The 11,289-nt window shown below is 40.7% G+C and overlaps 1 protein-coding gene across 1 annotated transcript in view; it reads left to right on the top strand.

Moving 5' to 3' along the window:
• The window catches only part of LOC115230292, a 42,902-nt gene that overhangs the window by 7,289 nt on the left and 24,324 nt on the right, over positions 1-11,289 (top strand). The gene's annotated exons all lie outside the window — the stretch shown is intronic.

Below are 11,289 nucleotides of genomic sequence, written 5' to 3'. Positions count from 1 at the left end.
TATCTTGATATCGCTAGTGATAACAATACTCACAATATATAACAGACTGGAATTGTAAGCCCGTCTCTTGTAATTTCGATCAATTGTATCTTGTCCTCCCTCTTGTATAGAAGTGTGGCTACAATCCAGCCTACCTCTACTTCGCGGAGGGGGGGGGAATGGGGGGCATTAAAAATTTTTTTACGGGACGTCTTACGTCCCAGATATAAAGGTAAAAATAAAATATTTCCACTTTCCAAGGTTCAAGTTGAGTACTCCCTTGCACGCTCCGTTGACTCGAACCTTGTTTCTATTGTGGCGAATTTACCGCCTCTGATTAGATACCTTTCATAGTCGCACCAAGACACTTTTCGAAGGTGCTTTCCTCCATGTGATTTTATTACTACCCACAAGGGTAATACAATCGGGGAACTTAAAATAAGAAAGCGAAATGACAAGAAAAGGAAAAAATAAAAATAAAAAATGACATATGAAAGAATATTTACAATGAGATGTAAATGCCCACTCGATCCCCGGAATCGAGAGGTTACATTTTCGTCACATATATTCACAATGTTTTCTTTTTTCTCTTCTTTCTTCTCTCTCTTCTCACAATTTTATACGTATTCCATAATACCTTTCAAGTCTCTAAAGTCAATCACTGAGCCCTCAGGCAGCCGCTCTTTCATTCGAACACCGTGTAAAAAATTACACTCTCTCCGGCAGCTCTGAGGAACTCAGCGACTCTTTCTTCGGGGATCAGAGCAGTCTCCTGCCACTGATCAGTCATCTGTTGACCCACACATGTCCCTCCGTACTACATGTCAATTCTTCATTTCAGGGCAGAAATGGAAGGTTATTAACTTGTAGTAATCTGTTTCCGTCCTACGTTTTCCCTCGTTTTTCTTTTCGGGCTTATTTCTTCCTTGTTCTCCTCTCTTTGTTTCTCTCTTTCTCTCTTTTTGCCTTCTTTTCTTTCTTCTTCCTTCTCTTGTCTTTTTGGTTCTTTGTCTGTTCTCTCTTTCTCTCGTGTTTTATGTTCCTTTTCTTTTTCTTTTTGTGTGCAGTCTTTTCTTTTCGTTTGGTTCTGATCTCTCTCTGTTTTTTCCTGTTGTTTCTTTTTCCTTTTTCTTTTCCTGACTCTGTTTTGGTTCTATTTCTTTCTTTTCTTTTATTTCTTTTTCCTTCGTTGACTTATTATTTCCTTTCTCTTGTTGTTTTGTCTCCTTTTCTATGTTTTCTTTTTCATTTACCGTATTCTCCTTTCTTCAAGCTCCTGCTCGTACTCCGTTATGAATTCGTATAACGGGCACTCTTTTTTAATGTGCCCCCTTGTCCCGCACACAAGTAGCAGTTTGGCTTTCTTCCCTCTACAATTACACTGAGGGTTTTCTCGTCTTCTATTCTATTCTGTAGGGGAACCTTTCAATGTCCTCTTTTGTGGCCATCAAACACAGTTCTACCCCATATCCTCTCCAGTTTACGCGTTGGACTCCTTAAAGGATTCCACCTCCACTCCTCTTCTGCTGCTCCTAGAATAGCTGTTGCCAGCCATTCTGTTTTTATTTCTGGGGGTATATCGGGATTTTAACCCGGACCCCTCTTCTTCCCTTGTATGAGGGCCACATTGTAAAATTTTCGGCTCTTAGTACAGTGGAAGCCAGTGAGGCTGCAATTTCTTCCGTTGCACATCTCACCTCCACCGTACCAAATTTCTTGCCTCTACTCACATAGGTCGATTTTTGCATTATGTCTCTCAGACATTTTTCAATTTCGGCTATCTCCACTCTAGCCAGCTTCTTCGTATTTTTATCTTGGGTTCTATACGTCACTGTCTTGCTTTCTTGTCCTCTTTTGCTTTCGCGGGGGGGATTAGCTTCACGCTATCACCCTCCCTTCTGAAGAGCTTTTCATATTCTTTGAGTTTATCCTCTCAAAGAAAACATCCTTCACGATTATCGAGAATCATTACTTTTCTTCCCGTGACCCCCGCGTAAGTCGCCATGACTAGAGGGTCAATTCACCTTCTCGGAAGGTTTCCACACGTGGAGGCAAACGCCTCGCGCGATAATTATCAATTTACACAACAAAAATTCCTGTCTAGTCACAGATAACAACACGTATATAGCTTGGAGCCATGTGATTTTATTACTACCCACAAGGGGCGAACATAAAGGGGACAATACAATCGGGAAACTTGAAATAAGAAAGCGAAATGACAAGAAAAGGAAAAAATAAAAATAAAAAATGACATATGAAAGAATATTTACAATGAGATGTAAATGCCCACTCGATCCCCGGAATCGAGAGGTTACATTTTCGTCACATATATTTCACAATGTTTTCTTTTTTCTCTCTTTCTTTCTTCTCTCTCTTCTCACATTTTATACGTATTCCATAATACCTTTCAAGTCTCTAAAGTCAATCACTGAGCCCTCAGGCAGCCGCTCTTTCATTCGAACACCCGTGTAAAAAATTACACTCTCTCCGGCAGCTCTGAGGAACTCAGCGACTCTTTCTTCGGGGATCAGAGCAGTCTCCTGCCACTGATCAGTCATCCTGTTGACCCACACATGTCCCTCCGTACTACATGTCAATTCCTTCATTTCAGGGCAGAAATGGAAGGTTATTAACTTGTAGTAATCTTGTTTCCGTCCTACGTTTTCCCTCGTTTTTCTTTTCGGGCTTATTTCTTCCTTGTTCTCCTCTCTTTGTTTCTCTCTTTCTCTCTTTTTGCCTTCTTTTCTTTCTTCTTCCTTCTCTTGTCTTTTTGGTTCTTTGTCTGTTCTCTCTTTCTCTCGTGTTTTATGTTCCTTTTCTTTTTCTTTTTGTGTGCAGTCTTTTCTTTTCGTTTGGTTCTGATCTCTCTCTTGTTTTTTTCCTGTTGTTTCTTTTTCCTTTTTCTTTTCCTGACTCTGTTTTGGTTCTATTTCTTTCTTTTCTTTTATTTCTTTTTCCTTCGTTGACTTATTATTTCCTTTCTCTTGTTGTTTTGTCTCCTTTTCTATGTTTTCTTTTCATTTACCGTATTCTTTCCTCCTTTCTTCAAGCTCCTGCTCGTACTCCGTTATGAATTCGTATAACGGGCACTCTTTTTTAATGTGCCCCCTTGTCCCGCACAAGTAGCAGTTTGGCTTTCTTCCCTCTACAATTACACTGAGGGTTTTCTCGTCTTCTATTTCTATTCTGTAGGGGAACCTTTCAATGTCCTCTTTTGTGGCCATCAAACACAGTTCTACCCCATATCCTCTCCAGTTTACTGCGTTGGACTCCTTAAAGGATTCCACCTCCACTTCCTCTTCTGCTGCTCCTAGAATAGCTGTTGCCAGCCATTCTGTTTTTATTTCTGGGGGTATATTCGGGATTTTAACCCGGACCCCTCTTCTTCCCTTGTATGAGGGCCACATTGTAAAATTTTCGGCTCTTAGTACAGTGGAAGCCAGTGAGGCTGCAATTTCTTCCGTTGCACATCTCACCTCCACCGTACCAAATTTCTTGCCTCTACTCACATAGGTCGATTTTTGCATTATGTCTCTCAGACATTTTTCAATTTCGGCTATCTCCACTCTAGCCAGCTTCTTCGTATTTTTATCTTGGGTTCTATACGTCACTGTCTTGCTTTCCTTGTCCTCTTTTGCTTTCGCGGGGGGGATTAGCTTCACGCTATCACCCTCCCTTCTGAAGAGCTTTTCATATTCTTTGAGTTTATCCTTCTCAAAGAAAACATCCTTCACGATTATCGAGAAATCATTACTTTTCTTTCCCGTGACCCCCGCGTAAGTCGCCATGACTAGAGGGTCAATTCACCTTCTTCGGAAGGTTTCCACACGTGGAGGCAAACGCCTCGCGCGATAATTATCAATTTACACAACAAAAATTCCTGTCTAGTCACAGATAACAACACGTATATAGCTTGGAGCCATGTGATTTTATTACTACCCACAAGGGGCGAACATAAAGGGGACAATACAATCGGGAAACTTGAAATAAGAAAGCGAAATGACAAGAAAAGGAAAAAATAAAAATAAAAAATGACATATGAAAGAATATTTACAATGAGATGTAAATGCCCACTCGATCCCCGGAATCGAGAGGTTACATTTTCGTCACATATATTTCACAATATTTTCTTTTTTCTCTTCTTTCTTCTCTCTCTTCTCACAATTCTATACGTATTCCATAATACCTTTCAAGTCTCTAAAGTCAATCACTGAGCCCTCAGGCAGCCGCTCTTTCATTCGAACACCCGTGTAAAAAATTACACTCTCTCCGGCAGCCCTGAGGAACTCAGCGACTCTTTCTTCGGGATCAGAGCAGTCCTCCTGCCACTGATCAGTCCATCCTGTTGACCCACACATGTCCCTCCGTACTACATGTCATTCCTTCATTTCAGGGCAGAAATGGAGGTTATTAACTTGTAGTAATCTTGTTTTCGTCCTACTTTTTCCCTCTTTTTCTTTTCGGGCTTATTTCTTCCTTGTTCTCCTCTCTTTGTTTCTCTCTTTCTCTCTTTTTGCCTTCTTTTCTTTCTTTCCTTCTTCTTCCTTCTCTTGTCTTTTTGGTTCTTTGTCTGTTCTCTCTTTCTCTCGTGTTTTATGTTCCTTTTCTTTTTCTTTTTGTGTGTGCCGTCTTTTCTTTTCGTTTGGTTCTGATCTCTCTCTTGTTTTTTTCCTGTTGTTTTTTTTCTTTTTTCCTTTTTCTTTTCCTGACTCTGTTTTGGTTCTATTTCTTTCTTTTATTTCTTTTTCCTTCGTTGACTTATTATTTCCTTTCTCTTGTTGTTTTGGTCTCTTTCTATGTTTTCTTTTTCATTTACCGTACTCCTCCTTTCTTCAAGCTCCTGCTCGTATTCCGTTATAATTCGTATAACGGGCACTCTTTTTTAATGTGCCCCCTTGTCCCGCACAAGTAGCAGTTTGGCTTTCTCCCTCTACACATTACACTGAGGGTTTTCTCATCTTCAATTTCTATTCTATAGGGGAACCTTTCAATGTCCTCTTTTGTGGCCATCAAACACAGTTCTACCCCATATCCTCTCCAGTTTATCGCGTTGGACTCCTTAAAGGATTCCACCTCCACTTCCTCTTCTGCTGCTCCTAGAATAGCTGTTGCCAGCCATTCTGTCTTCACTTCTGGGGGTATATTCGGGATTTTAACCCGGACCCCTCTTCTTCCCTTGTATGAGGGCCACATTATAAATGTTTCCGCTCTTAGTACAGTGGAAGCCAGTGAGGCTGCAATTTCTTCCGTTGCACATCTCACCTCCACCGTACCAAATTTCTTGCCTCTACTCACATAGGTCGATTTTTGCATTATGTCTCCCAGACATTTTTCGATTTCTGCTATCTCCACTCTTGCCAGTTTCTTTGTATTTTTGTCCTGGGTTCTATATGTTACAGTCTTGTTTTCTTTGTCCTCTTTTGCTTTCGCGGGGGGGATTAGCTTCACGCTATCACCCTCCCTTTTGAATAGCTTTTCGTATTCTTTGAGTTTACTCTTCTCAAAGAAAACATCCTTCACGATTATCGACGAATCATTATTTTTCTTTCCCGTAACCCCCGCGTAAGTCGCCATGACTAGAGGGTCAATTCACCTTCTTCGGAAGGTTTCTACACGTGGAGGCAAATGCCTCGCGCGATATTAATCACTTTACACAACAAAATTTCAACGTCAAATCACTGATAACAACACGTATAGCTTGGAGCCAGGTGATTTTATTACTACCCACAAGGGGCGAACATAGAGGGGACAATACAATCGGGGAACTTAAAATAAGAAAGCGAAATGACAAGAAAAGGAAAAAATAAAAATAAAAAATGACATATGAAAGAATATTTACAATGAGATGTAAATGCCCACTCGATCCCCGGAATCGAGAGGTTACATTTTCGTCACATATATTTCACAATGTTTTTCTTTTTTCTCTTCTTTCTTCTCTCTCTTCTCACAATTTTATACGTATTCCATAATACCTTTCAAGTCTCTAAAGTCAATCACTGAGCCCTCAGGCAGCCGCTCTTTCATTCGAACACCCGTGTAAAAAATTACACTCTCTCCGGCCCGTCTGAGGAACTCAGCGACTCTTTCTTCGGGGATCAGAGCAGTCTCCTGCCACTGATCAGTCATCCTGTTGACCCACACATGTCCCTCCGTACTACATGTCAATTCCTTCATTTCAGGGCAGAAATGGAAGGTTATTAACTTGTAGTAATCTTGTTTCCGTCCTACGTTTTCCTCGTTTTTCTTTCGGGCTTATTTCTTCCTTGTTCTCCTCTCTTTGTTTCTCTCTTCTCTCTTTTTGCCTTCTTTCTTTCTTCTTCCTTCTCTTGTCTTTTTGGTTCTTTGTCTGTTTCTCTTTCTCTCGTGTTTTATGTTCCTTTTCTTTTTCTTTTTGTGTGCCGTCTTTTCTTTTCGTTTGGTTCTGATCTCTCTCTTGTTTTTTTCCTGTTGTTTCTTTTTCCTTTTTCTTTTCCTGACTCTGTTTTGTTCTATTTCTTTCTTTTCTTTTATTTCTTTTTCCTTCGTTGACTTATTATTTCCTTTCTCTTGTTGTTTTGTCTCCTTTTCTATGTTTTCTTTTTCATTTACCGTACTCCTCCTTTCTTCAAGCTCCTGCTCGTACTCCGTTATGAATTCGCATAACGGGCACTCTTTTTTAATGTGCCCCCTTGTCCCGCACAAGTAGCAGTTTGGCTTTCTTCCCTCTACAATTACACTGAGGGTTTTCTCATCTTCAATTTCTATTCTATAGGGGAACCTTTCAATGTCCTCTTTTGTGGCCATCAAACACAGTTCTACCCCATATCCTCTCCAGTTTATCGCGTTGGACTCCTTAAAGGATTCCACCTCCACTTCCTCTTCTGCTGCTCCTAGAATAGCTGTTGCCAGCCATTCTGTCTTCACTTCTGGGGGTATATTCGGGATTTTAACCCGGACCCCTCTTCTTCCCTTGTATGAGGGCCACATTATAAATGTTTCCGCTCTTAGTACAGTGGAAGCCAGTGAGGCTGCAATTTCTTCCGTTGCACATCTCACCTCCACCGTACCAAATTTCTTGCCTCTACTCACATAGGTCGATTTTTGCATTATGTCTCCCAGACATTTTTCGATTTCTGCTATCTCCACTCTTGCCAGTTTCTTTGTATTTTTGTCCTGGGTTCTATATGTTACAGTCTTGTTTTCTTTGTCCTCTTTTGCTTTCGCGGGGGGGATTAGCTTCACGCTATCACCCTCCCTTTTGAATAGCTTTTCATACTCTTTGAGTTTACTCTTCTCAAAGAAAACATCCTTCACGATTATTGACGAATCATTATTTTTCTTTCCCGTGACCCCCGCGTAAGTCGCCATGACTAGAGGGTCAATTCACCTTCTTCGGAAGGTTTCTACACGTGGAGGCAAATGCCTCGCGCGATATTAATCACTTTACACAACAAAATTTCAACGTCTAATCACAGATAACAACACGTATAACTTGGAGCCACGTGATTTTATTACTACCCACAAGGGGCGAACATAGAGGGGACAATACAATCGGGGAACTTAAAATAAGAAAGCGAAATGACAAGAAAAGGAAAAAATAAAAATAAAAAATGACATATGAAAGAATATTTACAATGAGATGTAAATGCCCACTCGATCCCCGGAATCGAGAGGTTACATTTTCGTCACATATATTTCACAATGTTTTTCTTTTTTCTCTTCTTTCTTCTCTCTCTTCTCACAATTTTATACGTATTCCATAATACCTTTCAAGTCTCTAAAGTCAATCACTGAGCCCTCAGGCAGCCGCTCTTTCATTCGAACACCCGTGTAAAAAATTACATTTTCTCCGGCAGCTCTGAGGAACTCAGCGACTCTTTCTTCGGGGATCAGAGCAGTCTCCTGCCACTGATCAGTCATCCTGTTGACCCACACATGTACCTCCGTACTACATGTCAATTCCTTCATTTCAGGGCAGAAATGGAAGGTTATTAACTTGTAGCAATCTTGCTTCCGTCCTACGTTTTCCCTCGTTTCTCCTTTCGGGCCTATTTCTTCCTTGTTCTCCTCTCTTTGCTTCTCTCTTTCTCTCCCCTCGCCCTCCTTTCCTTCCTCTTCCTTCTCTTGTCTTTTTGGTTCCTTGTCCGTTCTCTCCCTCTCTCGTGTTTTATGTTCCTCTTCCTTTTCCTCCTGCGTGCCGTCCCTTCTTTTCGTTTGGTTCCGATCTCTCTCTTGTTCCTTTCCTGCTGCTTCCTTTTCCCTTTTCCCCTCCTGACTCTGTCTTGGTTCCACCTCTTTCCCTTCTTTCATTTCTCCCTCCTTCGCTGACCCATTATTTCCCTTCTCTTGCTGTTTTGTCTCCTTCTCCATGTTTTCCCTTTCATTCACCGTATTCTTCCCTTCTTCAAGCTCCCGCTCGCACTCCACTACGAATTCGTATAACGGGCACTCCCCCTTAATGTGCCCCCCTGTCCCGCACAAGCAGCAGCTTGGCCCTCCTCCCTCCACAATTACACTGAGGGCCCTCTCATCTTCAATTTCTACTCTGTAGGGGAACCTTTCAATGTCCCCCCTTGCGGCCATCAAACACAGCTCCACCCCACATCCCCTCCAGTCTATCGCGCCGGACTCCTTAAAGGATTCCACCTCCACCCCCTCCTCCGCCGCTCCTAGAACAGCTGCTGCCAGCCATTCTGTCCTCACCTCTGGGGGCACATTCGGGATTTCAACCCGGACCCACCCTCTTCCCCTGCATGAGGGCCACATTATAAATGTTTCCGCTCCTAGTACAGTGGAAGCCAGTGAGGCTGCAACTTCCTCCGTTGCACATCTCACCTCCACCGCACCAAACTTCTTGCCTCCACTTACGTAGGTCGATTTCCCCATTACGTCTCCCAGACACCTTTCGACCTCTGCCATCTCCACTCCTGCCAGCCTCCTTGTATCTCTGTCCTGGGTTCCACATGTTACAGTCCTGCTCTCCTCGTCCTCTCTTGCCTTCGCGGGGGGGACCAGCTTCACGCTATCACCCTCCCCTTTGAATAGCCCTTCATACTCCTTGAGTCTACTCTTCTCAAAGAAAACATCCTTCACGATTACTGGCGAATCATTATTTTTCTTTCCCGTGACCCCCGCGTAAGTCGCCATGACTAGAGGGTCAATTCACCTTCTTCGGAAGGTTTCTACACGTGGAGGCAAATGCCTCGCGCGATATTAATCACTTTACACAACAAAATTTCAACGTCTAATCACAGATAACAACACGTATAACTTGGAGCCAGGTGTTCAAATCTTCTTTTTACTCTACATTGTATACTTTATAGAGAATAGTCTTTCCTTTAATTTAATTTTTTATTATCCATCTGGACTATTCCATTTCTGCACGCTAATTTTATTTTTAATTCATTCCCATTCATGTGAAACCACTTATTCAAGTTCAAGTCATTGATGCAATTTTATACCAAATGCTATTTTTACTTTTGTTATGTTATGATTATATTATACTTTAGTTTGATTTTAATTATTACTTACTACATATAATTCAATTGTTATCATTATTTTTATTGTTAAAGTGAAAGTATCTGACATAAAATAGAGAAACGTTTTTGTTTCACTTTTAACACGTAATACTGAAATCGTGGAGAAGATATGATATTGCTATGGGCTCACTCTAGGCAAGAAGTTGAACATTTTTTTTGCCCATGAAACTACATGGACCCTAAGTAAGGCAAGTGTAAAATTTGAATGGAATTGGTTGTGTAGTTCTCACGTTTTAGGGAATTGTAGTGGAGAAGATATGATATTGCTGCGGGCTCACCCTAGGCAAAAAGTTAAAAAATTATTTTTGCCAATGACAAGCCCCGGACCCTAAGTAAGGCATGTGTAAAATTTGAATGAAATTGGTTGTGTAGTTCTCAAGTTTTAAGGAAACACACAGACAGACAGACACACACACTCATGGGTCATCACAATTGCTTAAGGTAAAAATGAATTCCTCGCTCTTTCGGAAACATCAATCTTCTGTATTGACCGCTTTCCACCACTTTGATCTGTTTTTTGTATTGAATACGTATCGCCACCGTGGGCCACTGCATCGAACACTTTGAACATATACTTCAAACTATATATCAACTATACATGAACTATATATCAACTATACATGAACTCTAAGATGTCTGACTCCGTTGTGTATTATAAATGAATTTCTTGTGTTTGACGGCATGAGCTGTCTTTTTTTATATATAACTTTTTTTGATACGGTTCATTTCAGGAACTGAAACATGTTATAATGTATATATAAAAATTAAAAATTGTATAATACAGCAGCATTTTCGAACTTCATTTTTTACAAATATATATATATATATAATATATATATATAATATATATATATATATATATATATATATATATATATATATATATGTCTATATATATAGAGAGAGAGATATATAACCCATCCACCTATACATATATATATATAATTTAGATTCAGATGAATATGGTACTTAATTTAGATGCACCAGAATTTTGTATGGTGTTACCCATAAAAATATGCGGGGTGATTATAATCAAAATTAAGTAACAAGAATGACTCCGGAGTCATTCTTGTTCCTTATTTTTGATCATATATAGATATATATATATATATAGAGAGAGAGAGAGTGAGAGAGAGATAACCCATCCAAAGTCAGAAAACACCATAGCTCCTTCCATGACTTTCAGAAACATTTTTTCACGCTGAGAGTTGCTGAAGCATGGAACAAACTGCCAGCATCAGTTGTTAGTTGTCGGAGCACTGCATCCTTCAAAACATCCATGCTTCCTGAGATTCACCAACACCACACCTGATCTTTCTCCCCTCCATACACACACAAGCATGTATCTGACTCATACACTGTTCACTTCCCAGACATTTGCACGTTACTGCATATGCTTTATACGCACTTTTGACAAGTTGTATTGCACCTGAGCACTGTATACAATACCCTCCATCAGGCATTTGCCATATTCTGAACGCCTTACTTCCCTGGGCATGGATACATTGAAACTCCGACGTCTGGCAGCTGACTTGGCAGACACCCATAAAATTATTAACTATCTTACAAACAATAATTCTGAGCACCTTTTCAAACTCCACCTGTCTAACACCCGTGGACATGTTTACAAAATAAGAAAACAGCACCGCTCCTTCCATGACTTTCGGAAACATTTTTTCATGCTAAGAGTTGCTGAAGCATGGAACAGACTGCCGGCATCAGTTGTTAGTTGTCGGAGCATTGCATCCTTCAAAACTTCCATGCTTCCTGAGATTCACCAACACTACACCTG

This window comes from Octopus sinensis, unplaced genomic scaffold (assembly GCF_006345805.1).
Source record: "Octopus sinensis unplaced genomic scaffold, ASM634580v1 Contig15207, whole genome shotgun sequence".
In the NCBI taxonomy this organism is placed as follows: domain Eukaryota; kingdom Metazoa; phylum Mollusca; class Cephalopoda; order Octopoda; family Octopodidae; genus Octopus; species Octopus sinensis.
The sequence above is the reverse complement of the archived record's forward strand: the minus strand, read 5'-3'. Positions and strand labels throughout refer to the sequence as shown.